The following is a 9,956-nucleotide window of genomic DNA, read 5'->3' on the forward strand; positions in this document are numbered from 1 at the left end:
AAAATATGAGAATTACTGAATGCAGCGGTGGGTCACATTTTGCCCAAACCCCCCTGCAGTTTTCAAAATATCCCAAAAATCCCTAATCGAATACCTGAGCCATATTTTGGAGCCAAATTCTTGCTCTCTGCACGTATTCGCAGTTTGAAATTCCGACTTTTTATATCGAAAATATGCCAATTACTGAAAGCGGCGGTGGGTCACATTTTGCCCAAACCCCCCTGCAGTTTTCAAAATATCCCAAACATCCCAAATCGAATACCTGAGCAATATTTTGGAGCCAAATTCTGGCTCTCTGCACGTATTCGCAGTTTGAAATTCCGACTTTTTATATCGAAAATATGCCAATTAATGAAAGCAACGGTGGGTCACATTTTGCCCAAACCCCCCTGCAGTTTTCAAAATATCCCAAACATCCCAAATCCGTTACCTGAGCCATATTTTGGAGCCAAATTCTGGCTCTCTGTACGTATTCGCAGTTTGAAATTCCGACTTTTTATATCGAAAATATGCCAATTACTGAAAGCGGCGCTGGGTCACATTTTGCCCAAACCCACCTGCAGTTTTCAAAATATCCCAAACATCCCAAATTCGATACCTGGGCCATATTTTCGACCCAAATTCTGGCTCTCTGCACGTATTCGCAGTTTGAAGTTCCGACTTTTTATATCGAAAATATGCCAATTACTGAAAGCGGGGGTGGGTCACATTTCGCCCAAACCCCCCTGCAGTTTTCAAAATATCCCAAACATCCCAAATCCGATACCTGAGCCATATTTTGAAGCCAAATTCTGGCTCTCTGCAAGTATTCGCAGTTTGAAATTCCGACTTTTTATATCGAAAATATGCCAATTACGAAAAAGCGGCGGTGGGTCACACTTTGCCCAAACCCCAATCTCCCCCCTGCAGTTTTCAAAATATCCCAAACATCCCAATCCCAAATCCGATACTTGAGCCATATTTTGGAGCAAATTCAGGCTCTCTGCACGTATTCGCAGTTTGAAGTTCCGACTTTTTATATAAAAAATATGCCAATTACTGAAAGCGGCGGTGGGTCACATTTTGCCCAAACCCCCCTGCAGTTTTCAAAATATCAAAGACATCCCAAATCCGATACCTGAGCCATAATTAGGAGCCAAATTCTGGCTCTCTGCACGTATTCGCAGTTTGAAATTCCGACTTTTTATATCGAAAATATGCCAATTACTGAAAGCGGCGGTGGGTCACACTTTGCCCAAACCCCCCTCCCCCCCCCCTGCAGTTTTCAAAATATCCCAAACATCCCAAATCCGATACCTGAGCCATATTTTGGAGCCAAATTCAGGCTCTCTGCACGTATTCGCAGTTTGAAATTCCGACTTTTTATATAAAAAATATGCCATTTACTGAAAGCGGCGGTGGGTCACATTTTGCCCAAACCCCCCTGCAGTTTTCAAAATATCCCAAACATCCCAAATTCGATACCTGGGCCATATTTTTGACCCAAATTCTGGCTCTCTGCGCCTATTCGCAGTTTGAAATTCCGACTTTTTATACCAAAAATATGCCAATTACTGAAAGCAGCGGTGGGTCACATTTTGCGCAAACCCCGCTGCAGTTTTCAAAATATCCCAGACATCCCAAATCCGATACCTAAGCCATATTTTGGAGCCAAATTCTGGCTCTCTGCACGTATTCGCAGTTTGAAATTCCGACTTTTTATATCGAAAATATGCCAATTACTGAAAGCGGCGGTGGGTCACATTTTGCCCAAACCCCCCTGCAGTTTTCAAAATATCCCAAACATCCCAAATCCGATACCTAAGCCATATTTTGGAGCCAAATTCTGGCTCTCTGCACGTATTCGCAGTTTGAAATTCCGAATTTTTATATCGAAAATATGCCAATTACTGAAAGCGGCGGTGGGTCACATTTTGCCCAAACCCCCCTGCAGTTTTCAAAATATCCCAAACATCCCAAATTCGATACCTGGGCCATATTTTCGACCCAAATTCTGGCTCTCTGCACCTGTTCGCAGTTTGAAATTCCGAATTTTTATACCAAAAATATGCCAATTACTGAAAGCGGCGGTGGGTTACATTTTGCCCAAACCCCCCTGCAGTTTTCAAAATATCCCAAACATTCCAAATTCGATACTTGAGCCATATTTTCGACCCAAATTCTGGCTCTCTGCACCTATTCGAAGTTTGAAATTCCGACTTTTTATACCAAAAATATGCCAATTACTGAAAGCGGCGGTGGGTCACATTTTGCCCAAACCCCCCTGCAGTTTTCAAAATATCCCAAACATCCCAAATTCGATACCTGAGCCATATTTTGGACCCAAATTTTGGCTCTCTGCACCTATTCGCAGTTTGAAATTCCGACTTTTATATCGAAAATATGAGAATTACTGAATGCAGCGGTGGGTCACATTTTGCCCAAACCCCCCTGCAGTTTTCAAAATATCCCAAAAATCCCTAATCGAATACCTGAGCCATATTTTGGAGCCAAATTCTTGCTCTCTGCACGTATTCGCAGTTTGAAATTCCGACTTTTTATATCGAAAATATGCCAATTACTGAAAGCGGCGGTGGGTCACATTTTGCCCAAACCCCCCTGCAGTTTTCAAAATATCCCAAACATCCCAAATCGAATACCTGAGCAATATTTTGGAGCCAAATTCTGGCTCTCTGCACGTATTCGCAGTTTGAAATTCCGAATTTTTATATCGAAAATATGCCAATTAATGAAAGCAACGGAGGGTCACATTTTGCCCAAACCCCCCTGCAGTTTTCAAAATATCCCAAACATCCCAAATCCGTTACCTGAGCCATATTTTGGAGCCAAATTCTGGCTCTCTGCACGTATTCGCAGTTTGAAATTCCGACTTTTTATATCGAAAATATGCCAATTACTGAAAGCGGCGCTGGGTCACATTTTGCCCAAACCCACCTGCAGTTTTCAAAATATCCCAAACATCCCAAATTCGATACCTGGGCCATATTTTCGACCCAAATTCTGGCTCTCTGCACGCATTCGCAGTTTGAAGTTCCGACTTTTTATATCGAAAATATGCCAATTACTGAAAGCGGGGGTGGGTCACATTTCGCCCAAACCCCCCTGCAGTTTTCAAAATATCCCAAACATCCAAAATCCGATACCTGAGCCATATTTTGAAGCCAAATTCTGGCTCTCTGCAAGTATTCGCAGTTTGAAATTCCGACTTTTTATATCGAAAATATGCCAATTACTGAAAGCGGCGGTGGGTCACACTTTGCCCAAACCCCAATCTCCCCCCTGCAGTTTTCAAAATATCCCAAACATCCCAATCCCAAATCCGATACTTGAGCCATATTTTGGAGCAAATTCAGGCTCTCTGCACGTATTCGCAGTTTGAAGTTCCGACTTTTTATATAAAAAATATGCCAATTACTGAAAGCGGCGGTGGGTCACATTTTGCCCAAACCCCCCTGCAGTTTTCAAAATATCAAAGACATCCCAAATCCGATACCTGAGCCATAATTAGGAGCCAAATTCTGGCTCTCTGCACGTATTCGCAGTTTGAAATTCCGACTTTTTATATCGAAAATATGCCAATTACTGAAAGCGGCGGTGGGTCACACTTTGCCCAAACCCCCCTCCCCCCCCCTGCAGTTTTCAAAATATCCCAAACATCCCAAATCCGATACCTGAGCCATATTTTGGAGCCAAATTCAGGCTCTCTGCACGTATTCGCAGTTTGAAATTCCGACTTTTTATATAAAAAATATGCCATTTACTGAAAGCGGCGGTGGGTCACATTTTGCCCAAACCCCCCTGCAGTTTTCAAAATATCCCAAACATCCCAAATTCGATACCTGGGCCATATTTTTGACCCAAATTCTGGCTCTCTGCGCCTATTCGCAGTTTGAAATTCCGACTTTTTATACCAAAAATATGCCAATTACTGAAAGCAGCGGTGGGTCACATTTTGCGCAAACCCCGCTGCAGTTTTCAAAATATCCCAGACATCCCAAATCCGATACCTAAGCCATATTTTGGAGCCAAATTCTGGCTCTCTGCACGTATTCGCAGTTTGAAATTCCGACTTTTTATATCGAAAATATGCCAATTACTGAAAGCGGCGGTGGGTCACATTTTGTCCAAACCCCCCTGCAGTTTTCAAAATATCCCAAACATCCCAAATCCGATACCTAAGCCATATTTTGGAGCCAAATTCTGGCTCTCTGCACGTATTCGCAGTTTGAAATTCCGAATTTTTATATCGAAAATATGCCAATTACTGAAAGCGGCGGTGGGTCACATTTTGCCCAAACTCCCCTGCAGTTTTCAAAATATCCCAAACATCCCAAATTCGATACCTGGGCCATATTTTCGACCCAAATTATGGCTCTCTGCACCTGTTCGCAGTTTGAAATTCCGAATTTTTATACCAAAAATATGCCAATTACTGAAAGCGGCGGTGGGTTACATTTTGCCCAAACCCCCCTGCAGTTTTCAAAATATCCCAAACATTCCAAATTCGATACTTGAGCCATATTTTCGACCCAAATTCTGGCTCTCTGCACCTATTCGCAGTTTGAAATTCCGACTTTTTATACCAAAAATATGCCAATTACTTAAAGCGGCGGTGGGTCACATTTTGCCCAAACCCCCCTGCAGTTTTCAAAATATCCCAAACATCCCAAATTCGATACCTGAGCCATATTTTGGACCCAAATTTTGGCTCTCTGCACCTATTCGCAGTTTGAAATTCCGACTTTTATATCGAAAATATGAGAATTACTGAATGCAGCGGTGGGTCACATTTTGCCCAAACCCCCCTGCAGTTTTCAAAATATCCCAAAAATCCCTAATCGAATACCTGAGCCATATTTTGGAGCCAAATTCTTGCTCTCTGCACGTATTCGCAGTTTGAAATTCCGACTTTTTATATCGAAAATATGCCAATTACTGAAAGCGGCGGTGGGTCACATTTTGCCCAAACCCCCCTGCAGTTTTCAAAATATCCCAAACATCCCAAATCGAATACCTGAGCAATATTTTGGAGCCAAATTCTGGCTCTCTGCACGTATTCGCAGTTTGAAATTCCGACTTTTTATATCGAAAATATGCCAATTAATGAAAGCAACGGTGGGTCACATTTTGCCCAAACCCCCCTGCAGTTTTCAAAATATCCCAAACATCCCAAATCCGTTACCTGAGCCATATTTTGGAGCCAAATTCTGGCTCTCTGCACGTATTCGCAGTTTGAAATTCCGACTTTTTATATCGAAAATATGCCAATTACTGAAAGCGGCGCTGGGTCACATTTTGCCCAAACCCACCTGCAGTTTTCAAAATATCCCAAACATCCCAAATTCGATACCTGGGCCATATTTTCGACCCAAATTCTGGCTCTCTGCACGTATTCGCAGTTTGAAGTTCCGACTTTTTATATCGAAAATATGCCAATTACTGAAAGCGGGGGTGGGTCACATTTCGCCCAAACCCCCCTGCAGTTTTCAAAATATCCCAAACATCCCAAATCCGATACCTGAGCCATATTTTGAAGCCAAATTCTGGCTCTCTGCAAGTATTCGCAGTTTGAAATTCCGACTTTTTATATCAAAAATATGCCAATTACTGAAAGCGGCGGTGGGTCACATTTTGCCCAAACCCCCTTGCAGTTTTCAAAATATCCCAAACATCCCAAATCGAATACCTGAACCATATTTTGGAGCCAAATTCTGGCTCTCTGCACGTATTCGCAGTTTGAAATTCCGACTTTTTATATCGAAAATATGCCAAATACTGAAAGCAACGGTGGGTCACATTTTGCCCAAACCCCCCTGCAGTTTTCAAAATATCCCAAACATTCCAAATTCGATACCTGGGCCATATTTTTTACCCAAATTCTGGCTCTCTGCGCCTATTCGTAGTTTGAAATTCCGACTTTTTATACCAAAAATATGCCAATTACTGAAAGCGGCGGTGGGTCACATTTTGCGCAAACCCCCCTGCAGTTTTCAAAATATCCCAGACATCCCAAATCCGATACCTAAGCCATATTTTGGAGCCAAATTCTGGCTCTCTGCACGTATTCGCAGTTTGAAATTCCGACTTTTTATATCGAAAATATGCCAATTACTGAAAGCGGCGGTGGATCACATTTTGCCCAAACCCCCCTGCAGTTTTCAAAATATCCCAAACATCCCAAATCCGATACCTAAGCCATATTTTGGAGCCAAATTCTGGCTCTCTGCACGTATTCGCAGTTTGAAATTCCGACTTTTTATATCGAAAATATGCATATTACTGAAAACAACGGTGGGTCACATTTTGCCCAAACCCACCTGCAGTTTTCAAAATATCCCAGACATCCCAAATTCGATACCTGGGCCATATTTTCGACCCAAATTCTGGCTCTCTACACCTGTTCGCAGTTTGAAATTCCGACTTTTTATACCAAAAATATGCCAATTACTGAAAGCGGCGGTGGGTCACATTTTGCCCAAACCCCCCTGCAGTTTTCAAAATATCCCAAACATTCCAAATTCGATACTTGAGCCATATTTTCGACCCAAATTCTGGCTCTCTGCACCTATTCGCAGTTTGAAATTCCGACTTTTTATACCAAAAATATGCCAATTACTGAAAGCGGCGGTGGGTAACATTTTGCCCAAACCCCCCTGCAGTTTTCAAAATATCCCAAACATCCCAAATTCGATACCCGAGCCATATTTTGGACCCAAATTTTGGCTCTCTGCACCTATTCGCAGTTTGAAATTCCGATTTTATATCGAAAATATGAGAATTACTGAATGCAGCGGTGGGTCACATTTTGCCCAAACCCCCCTGCAGTTTTCAAAATATCCCAAAAATCCCAAATCGAATACCTGAGCCATATTTTGGAGCCAAATTCTTGCTCTCTGCACGTATTCGCAGTTTGAAATTCCGACTTTTTATATCGAAAATATGCCAATTACTGAAAGCGGCGGTGGGTCACATTTTGCCCAAACCCCCCTGCAGTTTTCAAAATATCCCAAACATCCCAAATCGAATAACTGAGCAATATTTTGGAGCCAAATTCTGGCTCTCTGCACGTATTCGCAGTTTGAAATTCCGACTTTTTATATCGAAAATATGCCAATTACTGAAAGCAACGGTGGGTCACATTTTGCCCAAACCCACCTGCAGTTTTCAAAATATCCCAAACATCCCAAATTCGATACCTGGGCCATATTTTCGACCCAAATTCTGGCTCTCTGCACGTATTCGCAGTTTGAAATTCCGACTTTTTATATCGAAAATATGCCAATTACTGAAAGCGGCGGTGGGTCACACTTTGCCCAAACCCCCCTCCCCCCCCTGCAGTTTTCAAAATATCCCAAACATCCCAAATCCGATACCTGAGCCATATTTTGGAGCCAAATTCAGGCTCTCTGCACGTATTCGCAGTTTGAAATTCCGACTTTTTACATCGAAAATATGCCAATTATTGAAAGCGGCGGTGGGTCACATTTTGCCCAAACCCCCCTGCAGTTTTCAAAATATCCCAAACATCCCAAATTCGATACCTGGGCCATATTTTCGACCCAAATTCTGGCTCTCTGCACCTATTCGCAGTTTGAAATTCCGACTTTTTATACCAAAAATATGCCAATTACTGAAAGCGGCGGTGGGTCACATTTCGCCCAAACCCCCCTGCAGTTTTCAAAATATCCCAAACATCCCAAATTCGATACTTGAGCCATATTTTGGAGCCAAATTCTGGCTCTCTGCACGTATTCGCAGTTTGAAATTCCGACTTTTTATACCAAAAATATGCCAATTACTGAAAGCGGCAGTGGGTCACATTTTGCCCAAACCCCCCTGCAGTTTTCAAAATATCCCAAACATCCTAAATCCGATACCTGAGCCATATTTTGAAGCCAAATTCTGGCTCTCTGCACGTATTCGCAGTTTGAAATTCCGACTTTTTATATAAAAAATATGTCAATTACTGAAAGCGGCGGTGGGTCACATTTTGCCCAAACCCCCCAGCAGTTTTCAAAATATCCCAAACATCCCAAATCGTATACCTGAGCCATATTATGGAGCCAAATTCTGGCTCTCTGCACTTATTCGCAGTTTGAAATTCCGACTTTTTATATCGAAAATATGCCAATTACTGAAAGCGGCGGTGGATCACATTTTGCCCAAACCCCCCTGCAGTTTTCAAAATATCCCAAACATCCCAAATCCAATACCTGAACCATATTTTGGAGCCAAATTCTGGCTCTCTGCACGTATTCGCAGTTTGAAATTCCTACTTTTTATATCGAAAATATGCCAATTACTGAAAGCGGCGGTGGGTCACATTTCGTACAAACCCCTCTGCACTTTTCAAAATATCCCAAACATCCCAAATCCGATACCTGAGCCATATTTTGAAGCCAAATTCTGGCTCACTGCACGTATTCGCAGTTTGAAATTCCGACTTTTTATATCAAAAATATGCCAATTACTGAAAGCAGCGGTGGGTCACATTTTGCCCAAACCCCCCTGCAGTTTTCAAAATATCCCAAACATCCCAAATCGAATACCTGAGCCATATTTTGGAGCCAAATTCTGGCTCTTTGCACGTATTCGCAGTTTGAAATTCCGACTCTTTACATCGAAAATATGCCAATTACTGAAAGTGGCGGTGGGTCACATTTTGCCCAAACCCCCCTGCAGTTTTCAAAATATCCCAAACATCCCAAATTCCATACCTGGGCCATATTTTCCACCCAAATTCTGGCTCTCTGCACCTATTCGCAGTTTGAAATTCCGACTTTTTATACAAATATATGCCAATTACTGAAATCGGCGGTGGGTCACATTTTGCCCCAACCCCCCTGCAGTTTTCAAAATATCCCAAACATCCCAAATTCCATACCTGGGCCATATTTTCGACCCAAATTCTGGCTCTCTGCACCTATTCGCAGTTTGAAATTCCGACTTTTTATACCAAAAATATGCCAATTACTGAAAGCGGCGGTGGGTCACATTTTGCCCAAACCCCCCTGCAGTTTTCAAAATATCCCAAACATCCCAAATCCAATACCTGAGCCATATTTTGGAGCCAAATTCTGGCTCTCTGCACGTATTCGCTGTTTGAAATTCCGACTTTTTATATCGAAAATATGCCAATTACTGAAAGCGGCGGTGGGTCACATTTCGCCAAAACCCCCCTGCAGTTTTCAAAATATCCCAAACATCCCAAATCCGATACCTGAGCTATATTTTGAAGCTAAATTCTGGCTATCTGCACGTATTCGCAGTTTGAAATTAAGACTTTTTATATCGAAAATATGCCAATTACTGAAAGCGGCGGTGGGTCACACTTTGCCCAAACCCCAATCTCCCCCCTGCAGTTTTCAAAATATCCCAAACATCCCAATCCCAAATCCGATACTTGAGCCATATTTTGGAGCAAATTCAGGCTCTCTGCACGTATTCGCAGTTTGAAGTTCCGACTTTTTATATAAAAAATATGCCAATTACTGAAAGCGGCGGTGGGTCACATTTTGCCCAAACCCCCCTGCAGTTTTCAAAATATCAAAGACATCCCAAATCCGATACCTGAGCCATAATTAGGAGCCAAATTCTGGCTCTCTGCACGTATTCGCAGTTTGAAATTCCGACTTTTTATATCGAAAATATGCCAATTACTGAAAGCGGCGGTGGGTCACACTTTGCCCAAACCCCCCTCCCCCCCCCCTGCAGTTTTCAAAATATCCCAAACATCCCAAATCCGATACCTGAGCCATATTTTGGAGCCAAATTCAGGCTCTCTGCACGTATTCGCAGTTTGAAATTCCGACTTTTTATATAAAAAATATGCCATTTACTGAAAGCGGCGGTGGGTCACATTTTGCCCAAACCCCCCTGCAGTTTTCAAAATATCCCAAACATCCCAAATTCGATACCTGGGCCATATTTTTGACCCAAATTCTGGCTCTCTGCGC

Source organism: Procambarus clarkii, chromosome 17, assembly GCF_040958095.1.
Source record: "Procambarus clarkii isolate CNS0578487 chromosome 17, FALCON_Pclarkii_2.0, whole genome shotgun sequence".
Taxonomy (NCBI): Eukaryota; Metazoa; Arthropoda; class Malacostraca; order Decapoda; family Cambaridae; genus Procambarus; species Procambarus clarkii.